The 15549-nt window shown below is 48.9% G+C and overlaps 1 pseudogene; it reads right to left on the bottom strand.

Annotated features, from left to right (window-relative positions):
- Nucleotides 1–14181, bottom strand: part of LOC137535595 (zinc finger protein 585A-like) — a 42780-nt pseudogene extending 28599 nt beyond the window's left edge.
- Between the last annotated feature and the right edge of the window lie 1368 nt (nt 14182–15549).

Genomic DNA, 15549 nt, shown 5'->3' with positions numbered 1-15549 from the left:
CCACTAAGGATAGAGAGCTCAGACCTGAACAGCTGAGACTGTGTGCAGCACCACTAAGGACAGGAAGCTCAGACCTGGACAGCTCAGACTGTGTGCAGCACCACTAAGGACAGGAAGCTCAGACCTGAACAGCTCAGACTGTGTGCAGCACCACTAAGGATAGAGAGCTCAGACCTGAACAGCTCAGACTGTGTGCAGCACCACTAAGGACAGGAAGCTCAGACCTGGACAGCTCAGACTGTGTGCAGCACCACTAAGGACAGGAAGCTCAGACCTGAACAGCTCAGACTGTGTGCAGCACCACTAAGGATAGAGAGCTCAGACCTGAACAGCTGAGACTGTGTGCAGCACCACTAAGGACAGGAAGCTCAGAGTGTGTGTGCAGCACCACTAAGGACAGGAAGCTCAGACCTGAACAGCTCAGACTGTGTGTGCAGCACCACTAAGGATAGGAAGCTCAGACCTGAACAGCTCAGACTGTGTGTGCAGCACCACTAAGTATAGGAAGCTCAGACCTGAACAGCTCAGACTGTGTGTGCAGCACCACTAAGGATAGGAAGGTCAGACCTGAACAGCTCAGACTGTGTGTGCAGCACCACTAAGGACAGGAAGCTCATTTTTTTTTTATTGAGAATTTTTATTAAATTTTTAAACAAGTAACAAATCATGTCATTTCAGAAGGTTTAGTAATTCAGCTGGGTTACATATATGCATTATAATTACCGTGACATCAATCAGAGCAGTGACAAAACTATCTAGATACATTCAATAGTTATTGAAGATCTATACACAAGTCCTGCCCGACCTACATCTCTGACCTGGTCAGCAGATACACACCTGACTGCCCACTCCACTCCTCCAACCACCTCCCCCTATCCAGCTTCACTATCCAATGCCTGGCCTACAGATCTATACACAAGTCCTGCCTGACCTACATCTCTGACCTGGTCAGCAGATACACACCTGACTGCCCACTCCTCTCCTCCAACAACCTCCTCCTATCCAGCTTCACTATCCTATGTCTGGCCTACAAATCTATACACAAGCCCTGCCTGACCTACATTTCTGACCTGGTCAGCAGATACACACCTGACTGCCCACTCTGCTCCTCCAACAACTTCCTCCTATCCAGCTTCACTATCCTATGCCTGGCCTACAGATCTATACACAAGTCCTGCCCGACCTACATCTCTGAGCTGGTCAGCAGATACACACCTGGCTGCCCACTCCACTCATCCAACCACCTCCTCCTATCCAGCTTCACTATCCTATGCCTGGCCTACACATCTATACACAAGCCCTGCCTGACCTACATTTCTGACCTGGTCAGCAGATACACACCTGACTGCCCACTCTGCTCCTCCAACAACTTCCTCCTATCCAGCTTCACTATCCTATGCCTGGCCTACAGATCTATACACAAGTCCTGCCCGACCTACATCTCTGAGCTGGTCAGCAGATACACACCTGGCTGCCCACTCCACTCCTCCAACAACCTCCTCCTGTCCAGCTTCACTATCCTATGCCTGGCCTATAGATCTATACACAAGTCCTGCCCGACCTACATCTCTGACCTGGTCACTGATACACACCTGGCTGCCCACTCCACTCCTCCAACAACCTCCTCCTATCCAGCTTCACTATCCTATGCCTGGCCTACAGATCTATACACAAGTCCTGCCTGACCTAAATCTCTGAGCTGGTCAGCAGATACACACCTGGCTGCCCACTCCACTCCTCCAACCACCTCCTCCTATCCAGCTTCACTATCCTATGCCTGGCCTACAGATCTATACACAGGTCCTGCCTAACCTACATCTCTGACCTGGTCACTGATACACACCTGGCTGCCCACTCCACTCCTCCAACAACCTCCTCCTATCCAGCTTCACTATCCTATGCCTGGCCTACAGATCTATACACAGGTCCTGCCTAACCTACATCTCTGACCTGGTCACTGATACACACCTGGCTGCCCACTCCACTCATCCAACCACCTCCTCCTGTCCAGCTTCACTATCCTATGCCTGGCCTACAGATCTATACACAAGTCCTGCCTGACCTAAATCTCTGAGCTGGTCAGCAGATACACACCTGGCTGCCCACTCCACTCCTCCAGCAACCTCCTCCTAACCACCCCATGCATCTCGCACTCCCATGTATGACTACAGGACTTCACTAGAGCTGCCCCCATCCTGTGGAGCTCTCTCCCACTGCCCATCAGGCGTACCCACTCTTTCAATACCTTCAAAAAAGCCATCAAAACTCACTTATTCAAGGAGGCCTACCTCACCTCAACACTGCCCTAACTCTCTCTGCCGAGAACTTCTTGATGCATCCCCCTCCTGTTGTGTCACCAACCCCTCTCTCTAGATTGTAAGCCTTTGGCATGACCCTCTCCCCTTGTGTATCATACTTGATTGTACACCCTATGCAGAATATGTAAACTTGTATTATATTAGCACTACCATCCCACAGTGTGCCCGCCTGCATGGACGGGACCCTGGCTGTGACTTTCCAGATGCTTCGATGGAGAGCAGTATGCTGTGGCCACTTTAGGTTCACTGCAGGTAGAAGTTTCACCATTCCTTACTTATCACCAGTGTGAGATTTCTTATGACTGATAAGGTTTGACTTCCGTACAAAACATTTCCCACACTCAGCACATGAATATGGCTTTTCACCAGTGTGATATCTCTCATGTGTGACAAGGCCTGTTCTCTGAACAAAACATTTCCCACAAACAGTACAACAATAGGGTTTCTCACCAGTGTGAGATCTCTCATGTGTGACAAGGCCTGTTCTCTGAACAAAACATTTCCCACAAACAGCACAACAATAGGGTTTCTCGCCAGTGTGAGATCTCTCATGTCTGACAAGGCATGATTTCTGTACAAAACATTTCCCACACTCAGCACATGAATATGGCTTTTCACCAGTGTGAGATCTCTCATGGATGACAAGCTCTGATTTCTGTACACAACATTTCCCACAAACAGTACAAAAATAGGGCTTCTCGCCAGTGTGAGATCTCTCATGTCGGACAAGGCATGATTTCTGTACAAAACATTTCCCACACTCAGCACATCGATATGGCTTCTCACCAGTGTGAGATCTCTCATGATTTACAAGCTGTGTTTTAAGTGCAAAACATTTTCCACACTCAGCACAAGAATAGGGCTTCTCACCAGTGTGAAATCTCTCATGTCTAACAAGGTCTGATTTCAGTCCAAAACATTTCCCACACTCAGCACATGCATAGGGCTTCTCACCAGTGTGAGATTTCTCATGACTGATAAGGTTTGACTTCCGTACAAAACATTTCCCACACTCAGCACATGAATACGGCTTTTCACCAGTGTGAGATCTCTCATGTGAGACAAGGCCTGTTCTCTGAACAAAATATTTCCCACAAACAGCACAACAATAGGGTTTCTCGCCAGTGTGAGATCTCTCATGATTTACAAGCTGTGTTTTAAGTGCAAAACATTTCCCACACTCAGCACAAGAATAGGGCTTCTCACCAGTGTGAAATTTCTCATGTCCGACAAGGCCTGATTTCTGTCCAAAGCATTTCCCACACTCAGCACATGAATATGGCTTCTCTCCAGTATGAGTTCTCACATGTCTGACAAGGTCTGATTTCCATACAAAACATTTCCCACACTCAGAACATGAATAGGGCTTCTCTCCAGTGTGAGATCTCACATGTCTGACAAGCTCTGATTTCCATACAAAACATTTCTCACACTCAGCACAGGAATATTGCATCTCACCAGTGTGGGATCTCCCATGAATGAGAAGATGATATTTCTTTGCAAACCATTTTCCACACTCAGCACATGAATAGATCATCTTATCTGTGTGAGATCTCTCATGATAGACAAGACTTCCTTTTGTTCTAAAACATTTCCCACACTCAGAACAGGAATACGGCTTCTCTCCAGTGTGAGATCTCTCGTGTATAACAAGCTTTGTTTTCTGCCTAAAATATTTCCCACACTCAGCACATGAATAGGGCTTCTGTCCAGTGTGAGATCTCTCATGTATGACAAGATGAGACTTCTGTACAAAACTTTTCCCACACTCAGCACATGAATATGGCTTCTCTCCAGTGTGAGTTCTCTCATGTACAACAAGCTGTGATTTCCGTTCAAAACATTTCCCACACTCAGCACATGAATATGGCTTCTCACCAGTGTGAGATCTCGCATGAATTTGAAGCTGTGATTTCTGCGCAAAACATTTCCCACACTCAGCACATGAATAGTGCATTTCTCCAGTGTGAGATATCTCATGTGTGACAAGATGGGATTTATCTGCAAAACATTCCCCACACTCAGCACATGAATAGGGCTTCTTATCAGTGTGAGATCTCTCATGACTGACAAGCTGTGATTTCCCCATAAAACATTTCCCACACATGGAGCAGGAATAAGACCCTCCAGCAGGGGGAGAGCTGTGCTGGGTATGAGGCCCCTCAGGGTTAGACAGGTGAGGGGAGTCTGGGGGAACATTTGGGGTCACCAGGATATCTGCAGGAGACTCTTGTCCAGTGACATCAGCATCCGTTGTACAGTCTGTGGATACAGAGAGACGAGTCTCTGAGAGGTTCCTGATGCCGGGACTCCGCGCTGCAAATAGAGAAACATCATCACTTCCTGTTAGAGAATTCTGAGGGGAGGAGCAATTATCATTAGGGAGGGTCAGTGAGCTGCTGATAATTCCAAGTTGGTGCAAAGTTTATGCAGATTGGAAATGGACCAAATGCAGTAGCTGCATAACTTTGCTTATTATTAGCATATCATTTGCACCATCTCAGAGTTATTGGCATGTCACTGACCATCGCTAGTTATCAGCCTGACAGAGAACTGCAGAAGGTTGTGCTCATTACAGGCAGCCAATCGCAGGACAACAACTTTGCTTTGCATGAAAGTTTCATGCGGCTAGGAATTCAGCCAATCAAATGCATTTCCTGACAAATGTTATCTGCATACAATTTGCATTATATTTGCATACAAGTCACAGTTTTGCGACAATCAATAAACATGACCAAACTCCCAGCACTGTCCCCCCTTATAAAAACGTCCCCCCCCCCCCGGGGCCCGGTGTAAGGTATACATTACCGATCCTCGGCCTCAGCTTGTAACCCCCCCCGGGGCCCGGTGTAAGGTATATATTACCGATCCGCGGCCTGTGCTTGCCCCCCCCCCCCCCCCCCCCGGTGCCCAGTGTAAGGTATACATTACCGATCCTCGGCCTCTGCTTGTCCCTCCCCCCCCCCCCCCCCCGGTTCCCAGTGTAAGGTACACATTACCGTTCCTCGGCCTCTGCTTGTCCCCCCTCAGTGCCCAGTGTAAGGTATACATTACCGTTCCTCGGCCTCTGCGTGTCCCCCCTCAGTGCCCAGTGTAAGGTATACGTCACCGATCCGCGGCCTCTGCTTGTCCCCCCACCCTGATGCCCAGTGTAAGGTACACATTACCGATCCTCGGCCTCTGCTTGTCCCCCGATGCTCTGGGCACTTTCCATTCTCCATACGCGCACGCCCCACGTGGGTTTCTAGTAAGGTCACGCATCTGACATCACACGCGCACCCTTACTAGGAAACTGTGACGCCGTCGGTATGACATATCGAATGCGTCATGGAGTTACCAACGCTAGTTCTTCGCAAACCAACCAAACTGACAGTTTTTGGTTTAAATACACTTTTTTTTCCCTTCGCCAAAGGGCTGGAGAAATCTTTTCAGGGTCAGGTAATTAGCCTCCTGTTGAAAAGATTCTCTGCCAGCACTGGGGACCCCCTGAGGTGTTTATGACCTCATCCATCAGGTGAAGGGTAGATATCAGTTGACAGAAGCTCATAAATTGTAGCTTTCTCCAGCCTGATCGGCACCGACCCACCAGGAGTCCGACACCTAGCTGCCTTGTGGCCTGAGTTGAAAGGAGACAGGAATGATCCTTATCACGCCATCTGGGCACCCAAAGATTCAACAAAACTGTAGAAACTGTATTTAATAAATAGGCACAGTTTGGTAATATTTCTGGTGTTCCCAAGATCGCAGTTCCCTCAAATTCACGGAGTTTATTAGATTCCACATGACACTGGTCCTGAGAGATTTTCAGCCCTCTGGATCTTTCGGAACCAGTGCCAGTAAGGTGAAAGGGGGGGATGGTGCTATTAGCGATCCAGACTCCTCGTGTTTGGTATTAGCAGATTCCCCCACTTGTGCTGATTATGAATATTTATTTGGGTTCCTGATATTACCCACGGGCATGCCGAGAGCGGGCAAAATATGAATTGGCCCAAAAACCTCTCCCTGCCTAAGGGGGCATTGCCTTATTCAAATTGCAAGGCTGGACTTGTATGTGTCATAACTCCTCCCACCTACAGTGAGGAACAAAACTGACATGATCCAAAAGTCCAGGGTCCTTTACCTTCAATCTGATGCCTAGTAACATCCTGGCAGCCCGCAAGGACTCGGGCAAAACCTCTATCTTTGAACTTTCTAACAAAGGCCTGTTGGCCGCATGGCAACCGCCATTTTGGGACTTTCGCCAAAGACTTGCGATTGCCGCATGGACTACCAATAACGGTATTTGAACTGCATATAATCAGACATTCTGTTCTCTTTTCCTCTCTTCTCTCTGTCAATCAATCTGTTCTAAAATAAGCTATGTGTATGTAGTTTAGAAATAAACTAACGATTTTATCGTTCAGTCTTGTGCCTTTTCTGGTCATCTATTTGCTGCTATAACGAATCTGCCCTCTGAAGAGTCAGTCATACTACCGCATTGTTTTATGATTTGCTTATAAATTGTTGATTTGCTAGCTAGGTTGTAAATAACCATTTCTTCCTTCTAGGATTAGCTAGTATCAGATTTCCTGTGCGAAATCGATAACTTTCGTTTCTCGATTGTAAATTTCAATTCGAGACTGCATCATATAGGGACCCAGTAACCTTTCTTTAACATCACATTGCTCACAGTCTTTAAGCCGTCGGAAGTGATTATTCCCCGAACGGTGACTTGAGCGTGTTGAACGTGATTGGGCTGGCTACCGTATTATGATAGCGGGAGTCTCTTTCCTCCCTGAACTTGAGAGAGTGGTGGCAGTTACTTTATTTACCCGATTTCCAGCGCGAAATCGATATTTTTAGTTTACCGATTGTATATACAATCAGAATTGTACATGTATGGGCACCTCCAACCAATCTTAACCGTTTACTACGCACACAGTGAATTTTCCTCCAGCAGTCTCTAGTGCATGAGACCTGCATGGCAACAGTGGCCTAGTAATACGGGATTGGTGGATGTTTGTCCCATTACATATTGTCGGCAGCTGCGTGACCAATCTTTATTGTCAGTCTGTTCACCGTACTTCCTGCGTATGCTAACGGGAGCAGATTAGACGGGATTGGCACGCTCTGTCGCCCTTTTCTTCTTACCTCTGACGATCCAGCAACCGGTCTCGTTGTCCGTCTGCGCCCGTACTTCCTGCGTACGCTAACGGGAGCAGATCTCGACGGGATCGCGGGGCTGGATTGTCACAGAAACCACCTGGAAGGGGGGGTTTGGAGGTTCCGCATCCCTATAAACATGCTGCAATTTGACTGGTTAATTGCTCAGGCATGCACCACCTCTATCAGGCTGAAAATGCATGCCCTGTGTTAGCTGCTCCCAGCCTGTATTCCTGAGTTTCCCGTTTGCATGGTAAGTAATAGTAGATATGCATATGATTTGCATCTGAATTGAATGGGAAGTGTGCAGACAGCCTATTAGAGGTGCTGCACATGTGAGCTGTTGGTCGTTTCAGATGCAGCCTTTGTGGTATGCGCTGGCTCTCTCCTCGCTGTCCAGGAAACCACCTGGGACGCGCATGTATGCAGAGCAGAGGAATCCCGAAAGCCAGCAGGGGACAAGTGCAGGTCCTCGGACAGGGCACACAAGGCCGAGGCGTCAGATGCGGTGAATAGGGATGCTCATCACAACCTCGAGTCACAAGCATTTGTTCACTATCCACCACCGTGATCCGAATCCGTGATACAGAATTAGATCACGGACTCCACCGTGGTTACTACTATTCGGACCGCGATCACTACCCTGACCGGTGGAAATGACGTCCCTGGGCCAATCAGAGGCCCCCAGCCAGGCCCTAGCAACCAATCACAGGAGGAAAGGCTCTGCCCTCCCCTCCTGTATATAAAGCGGCGGCCATGATGAAAGCTTCATCCTTGCTAGACTCTGTGGCACTGAGAGGCATCTCCAGGCCATATGTGCAAAGCGAGAGCATTCCAAATGCAGCATTTTCACTCATTACATTGTCCTCTTACTGTACTTGATACTTGTATTTAGCTAGCTATCCAGTGATGAACTTAAGTTAGTTGTAGTCAGTGTTGTACTTCTCAGTGACAGTGTACTGATTGCTGTACTAAATGCAGGCAGGTTCACTGATTCTACTGCTGTATTACCGTATTTGATACTTGTATTTAGCTAGCCAGCCAGCCAGCGATCAATTTAAGTTAATCAGTCGCTCAGTGTAGTCAGTGTCAGTGACATTGTACTGTGTGCCGTGCAGCCAGTTACTTTGCTGTGCATAGTGCAGGCAGACCGCTGTCCACAGATTTTTGTGCTCTATATTACTGTATTTGATACTTGTATTCAGCTAATCAGCCAGTGATCAACTTCAGTTAGCTGTAGTCACTAGTCAGTCACTCAGTGTAGCCAGTGACATGGTACTGTGCCAGCGTGCCGTTACTTTGCTGTGCGTAGTGCAGGCAGACCGCTGTTCACTGATTTTCGTGCTCTATTACTGTATTTAGTATTTGCGCCATCTGCACATTTTTTTTTTGCTTTTCTGTCTGTTTGAAAACCAGAGGGAGAGCCGCTGCACCCTCTGTGCACCGTAGGGGGTTGTTTATGTCCCCAGTATGGAATTATTTCCATGTGTCCACCCTGGATGTAAGCTATGCAGTGTGCAACTCCTGCCAGAAAACCTTGAGCCGCGGGCGCAACGCAGACAAGATGGGTACCTCATCCCTCCAGGCCCACCTGAAGAGCTATCACTGCAAGGACTATGAAGAGTTCAAGAGGTTGAAGGACCAGCAAGAGGGTGGTCAGAGCAGGAGACTCACCACCGCAGCAGCATCATCCCTCCCTCAGGGTCGTGAAGCCGCAGCAGCACGCAAACGCGCTTTTCCGTCCAGTGCGCCTTTGGCAGCTCATGACACAGATATTGAGGCGGGTGAGGCCAGCCAGTCCTCATTGGCCCCCTCAGCTTCCCCTTTAGGACATCGGCAGACCCTGCTGAGCGACAGCTTTTAGGGTTTGACCAAACCTCTGCCTCCTGGCCAGAGGTGCATCTGGAAGCTGAACGGCTTGCTGGCCCGGACCATGTGTTCCAAGCTCCTTCCCTACTCCCTGGTGCAGGAGGGGAGTGATATGCACACGCTGCTCCAGTTTGGCATCCCAGAGTGGCAAATCACCAGCCGCCACTACTTTCCAAGGACCGCCATCCCAGCACTGCACGAGTTTGCGGTGGCAAACGTGGCCCATTCGCTCGACTACTCCATGATCGAGCGGGTCCACATCACCATGGACTCGTGGAGCAGCTGATTTGGGACAGGCCGCTACCAGTCCTTTACAGCGCACTGAGTGACATTGGTGGAAGGGAGGGAGGACGAGCGCAGCAGCAGGCCACTGTCAAGCGCTGCTGAAATTGGTCAGCCTGGAGAAGGACAAACTGACGGCCGCCCACGCTCTGGCCGCCCTCAGGGTGCAGGAGTGAAGGTGGCTGACCCTCAGAGGCCTGGAAGTGGGATATGTGGCGGCCGACAATGGGGCCAACCTGGTGGCCACAGTGCAGCAGGGAAACCTCCAGCACATCCCCTGCTTGCCCCATGTGCATAATTTGGTAGTGCAGCGCTTCCTGCGCACCTACCAGGGGATGAGCGACCTGCTGCAAGGTGCTTGGGAGGTGGTGCACCATTTCTGCCACTGCCTCTGCAACCCTGGCCCACCTGCCGCAGCTCGAGGGCCTGCCCTCACACCGCCTGATCATATTTGTCCCAACTCGCTGGAACTCATCCCTGGCAATGTTGGAGCGGCTGTGTCAGCACAGGGTGGCTCTTAGGGCCTACATCCTAGACCAAGTGTCCCCAACAACCAGCAAGTCCCCATGATAACTGCAGCTCGGTAGACACAGATGCAGCAAGTGTGCCTGGTGCTGACTCCCTTCCTGCAGGGAACCAAGATGGTCAGCCAGGAGCGGGCCTCCGTGTGTGAGTGGGTGGCCTTGGTTTGCCTGCTGGACATGGCAATGTGTGATCTGATAAAAGAGGGGGAGGCAGCCCTGAGGCAGCACAGTCCAGCTCACATGAGGAGGACAATGACTTTCAGGTAGTGGAGGAGGAATTGGAGGTCCCTAACCTGGATGCTGAGGGGGAGCAGCAGAGCGCCGCTGCCGTAGTACGAGGATGGAGGTCTGAGGAGGAGGACACGGCAGACAGGCATGTCCTCGGGGATGACGATGAAGATGTGTCTGCCAATGCCAGACTCTTCCCCATGGCTGCTGCACATGTTACGCTGCCTTCGCTGGGACCCCCGGGTAATCCGGATGCGTGAAAGGAAGACATCTGGATCACCGTGATGCTGGACCCGCGTCTGAAGGGGAAGCTGGGGGAGTTCATGTCGCTATCCACCACCGAGCAACGCACAAGGGAGTTGCAGGGGCCCTTGTGCGCAGACTACTGGAAGCATTCCCCCAGCCTTCCACCCCCACTGTTGCTGTTCTGCCAGGTGCCTGCGGCCGCCACCAGCACCACCAGCAACAGCAGCCGGCGCCCTGGAGACCTTCTGAGCCTAAGCAAGAGCCTGTATGCAGTGCAGCGGCCCAGAGCAGAGGTGCCAGCCACAGCATCCTTCTCCAACAAGCAGCAGCAGCGACTGACCAGCATGGTGTCTGACTACATGGGGTCATTCTGCAGGCTCAATGACACAGACAGCCCCATGGACCACCTTCCAGTGTCCTCTCTGAGAGATGCTTCAGTTCAGCCGGTGCCATGGTCACCGAGAAGCGCTCTCAGCTCTCCCACGCCTCTATGGGCAAACTCACCTTCCTGGAAATTAACCAGGCTTGGGTGGAAGGTGAGTTCCTGGTTCCTGCTGGCGGCCACAGGGGGACAAGAAGTGGCTGCTGGATTTTTTATAAAGCCTGCCGTTCCAAAGCAAGTTAGAACCTGGTACTCCTAATTGGCCTGGTTCATTTAATGTTTTGCTGTGGTGACACCCGTCATGTCCCATGGCCTCATATGCTGCTGCTGACTCACGCTGCTCCTCCTGCTGCGGCATTTCCCTACTGCAGTCTGTGTTTCCACCGCCAGGGTCCACGGATGCATATCATTTTTAGGCAGCATTATCATGCTGTGGTACCACCAGTGAGGTGCCATGGTCGTTCTGTGCTGCTGCACTGACCGCTTTAGTCCTCCTCCTGCTTCCTCTGAGTTTCCCTACTAAAGTCTGTGTTCCCACCGCCAGGGTCCACGGATGCATATCATTTTTAGGCAGCATTATCATTCTGTAGTACCACCAGTGAGGTGCCATGGTCGTTCTGTGCTGCTGCACTGACCGCTTTAGTCCTCCTCCTGCTTCCTCTGAGTTTCCCTACTAAAGTCTGTGCTCCCACCACCGCCAGGGTCCACGGACAACTCTGCTGCCATGTCATTGCTATCGCTGCAAGACAAAAGAAAATGACAAAAACCGCTCTGGGTGTTTTAGGATTTTCTCACCTAATATCTCCGGTGTCTAGAGAGTGGCAATTGACAAAAAACTTTAAAAGATTATCTTGGACTATTCTGGTCACAAGGCTGGTGAATGAGAGAGGTGTAAGGCGAGCAGCAAGCATAGTCCGCAGCAACAGAAGAGCAACAACACAACAGATTACAGCTGAATTCATCACAAAGCCTATCCCAATGCACAACAAGACGGACTTTGCAAAGGATGAGCTTTAGCAGCAGGAGACCATCAAGAGTGCCTTTGGTATTTCAGAAAATAGGAAAAGACGCCTGTTGTGGGCCCTTGTCACCTTGCTCGATCGGTCTCCAACTGTTTGAGGAACATCAATCAGAGTTTAACCTGCTTCTATGGCCAGCTCAGTCCCCTGACCTCAATCCTACTGAGCATTTGTGGGACGAAGACAAAAGATCACTTCAAAGCTTGGAAACGTCACCATCCAATCTGACCCAACTTGGCGCTGCCATTATGTCAGCACGGGCCAACATTCCTCAGTAACGATATCAGCATCTTGTGGCGTCTATGCCCAGAAGAATATCAGCTGTGATCAGGGATAAAAGGTGGACCAACATATTTCTGGGTGTCTCTAATATTTTCGCCAGTATATAATACTATACATGTGCAGTGACCATTATCAGCTTATTACAGGCCAGTAACACTAAGTCACCCCCCTACTGTGACCAATCTGTGTACAGTAATGTACAGTGACCATTATCAGCTTATTACAGGCCAGTAACACTAAGTCACCCCTACTGTGGCCAATCTGTGTACAGTAATGTACAGTGACCATTATCAGCTTATTACAGGCCGGTAACACTAAGTCACCCCCTACTGTGACTAATCTGTGTACAGTAATGTACAGTGACCATTATCAGCTTAATACAGGCCAGTAACACTAAGTCACCCCTACTGTGACCAATCTGTGTACAGTAATGTACAGTGACCATTATCAGCTTATTACAGGCCAGTAACACTAAGTCACCCCCTACTGTGACCAATCTGTGTACAGTAATGTACAGTGACCATTATCAACTTATTACAGGCCAGTAACACTAAGTCACCCCTCCTGTGCCCATTCTGTGTACAGTAATGTACAGTGACCATTATCAGCTTATTACAGGCCGGTAACACTAAGTCACCCCTACTGTGACCAATCTGTGTACAGTAATGTACAGTGACCATTATCAGCTTATTACAGGCCAGTAACACTAAGTCACCCCCTACTGTGACCAATCTGTGTACAGTAATGTACAGTGACCATTATCAACTTATTACAGGCCAGTAACACTAAGTCACCCCTCCTGTGCCCATTCTGTGTACAGTAATGTACAGTGACCATTATCAGCTTATTACAGGCTGGTAACACTAAGTCACCCCTACTGTGACCAATCTGTGTACAGTAATGTACAGTGACCATTATCAGCTTATCACAGGCCGGTAACACTAAGTCACCCCTACTGTGACCAATCCGTGTACAGTAATGTACAGTGACCATTATCAGCTTATTACAGGCCAGTAACACTAACCCCCCTACTGAGACCAATCTGTGTACAGTAATGTACAGTGACCATTATCAGCGGTAGAACTCATTTAAACCACACACGCATGCAACAATTTAGTGGCTGTCACAGTTGGAAAGTCCTCCCCTGATCAGCATTGTATTGCTGCTGTGAGATGTAGCCAGATGCTCCTCCCTCCATCGCCCCCTCCCCTCTCCACAGAACAGAACAGGGAACTCCAATCAGGGAGTCTGTACTGTTATTGTTAGTAAGATGTCACTAAACACAATATGTAACTAGTACAAATAATAGCTCCTAACATGGCCAGTCTGTGAGCAGCAATACAGCCACACCAGCAATATACATACACATTTATTCTATATACACTGCTGATTACTCACCTGTTCTGCCCTCTGTAACATTGTCCTCCTCTTTACTTGTCCTCATCATGTCACCCTCCTCCATAGACTGCTGATCACTCCTCACATACGTCTCTTCTTCTTCCTCTTTACTTGTCCTCATCATGTCTCCCTCCTCCATAGACTGCTGATCACTCCTCACATACGTCTCCTCTTCTTCCTCTTTACTTGTCCTCATCATGTCACCCTCCTCCATAGACTGCTGATCACTCCTCACATGCGTCTCTTCTTCTTCCTCTTTACTTGTCCTCATCATGTCACCCTCTTCCATAGACTGCTGATCACTCCTCACATAAGTCTCTTCTTCTTCCTCTTTACTTGTCCTCATCATGTCACCCTCCTCCATAGACTGCTGATCACTCCTCACATACATCTCTTCTTCTTCCTCTTTACTTGTCCTAATCATGTCCCTCTCCTCCATACACTGCTGATCACTCCTCACATATGTCTCTTCTTCTTCCTCTTTACTTGTCCTCATCATGTCACCCTCCTCCATACACTGCTGATCACTCCTCACATACGTCTCTTCTTCTTCCTCTTTAATTTTCACCATCATGACCCCCTTCTCCGTAGACTGCTGATCACTCCTCACATAAGTCTCTTCTTCTTCCTCTTTACTTGTCCTCATCATGTCACCCTCCTCCATAGACTGCTGATCACTCCTCACATACATCTCTTCTTCTTCCTCTTTACTTGTCCTAATCATGTCCCTCTCCTCCATACACTGCTGATCACTCCTCACATATGTCTCTTCTTCTTCCTCTTTACTTGTCCTCATCATGTCACCCTCCTCCATACACTGCTGATCACTCCTCACATACGTCTCTTCTTCTTCCTCTTTAATTTTCACCATCATGACCCCCTTCTCCGTAGACTGCTGATCACTCCTCACATAAGTCTCTTCTTCTTCCTCTTTACTTATCCTCATCATGTCTCCCTCCTCCATAGACTGCTGATCACTCCTCACATACGTCTCTTCTTCTTCCTCTTTAACCACAGCACTTACATGTATCAGTTCTCTACCCTAAGTGCACACAATGAGAGCTAATTTAAATTGTGACCACAGATAACAGCACATGCAGGAGGATAATACAAAACAGTTTGGAGACTCTGGTGATCCTCAGTCCCACCTTACCTGGTAATGCTGGGGGGTGGTGTGACCTTCCTGTGGACAATCCTGGGAATAAAGAGGACCTGTACATCTCTCTAGTGGGTTTCTGTTACTGGACACATCTGTAGGAAACACACACACTGACTGAATACATTGTCTCTATGTGTTTATCAGATGATGGGGGATCTAGGTGGACAATCCTGGGAATAAAGAGGACCTGTACATCTCTCTGGTGGGTTTCTGTTACTGGATACATCTGTAGGAAACACACACAGTAACTGAATACATTGTCTCTATGTCATTATCAGATGATGGGGGATCTAGGTGGACAATCCCGGGAATAAAGAGGACCTGTACATCTCTCTGGTGGGTTTCTGTTACTGGATACATCTGTAGGAAACACACACACTGACTGAATACATTGTCTCTATGTCATTATCAGATGATGGGGGATCTAGGTGGACAATCCTGGGAATAAAGAGGACCTGTACATCTCTCTGGTGGGTTTCTGTTACTGGATACATCTGTAGGAAACACACACACTGACTGAATACATTGTCTCTATGTGTTTATCACATGATGGGGGATCTAGGTGGACCCCAAGGGAAATGAAAGTCTCCCCTTACCTGGTGATGTGAGGGGCGGCTGATTCTCCATCATGGCGTCCTTGTAGTGGTCCTGGTGTCCTTCTATATACTGCCCCTCCTTCATGGAGAAATAGATGAGACAA

Source organism: Hyperolius riggenbachi, chromosome 10, assembly GCF_040937935.1.
Source record: "Hyperolius riggenbachi isolate aHypRig1 chromosome 10, aHypRig1.pri, whole genome shotgun sequence".
Classification (NCBI taxonomy): Eukaryota; Metazoa; Chordata; class Amphibia; order Anura; family Hyperoliidae; genus Hyperolius; species Hyperolius riggenbachi.
Note: the sequence above shows the minus strand (reverse complement) of the source record. Positions and strands in the feature narration are given on the sequence as shown.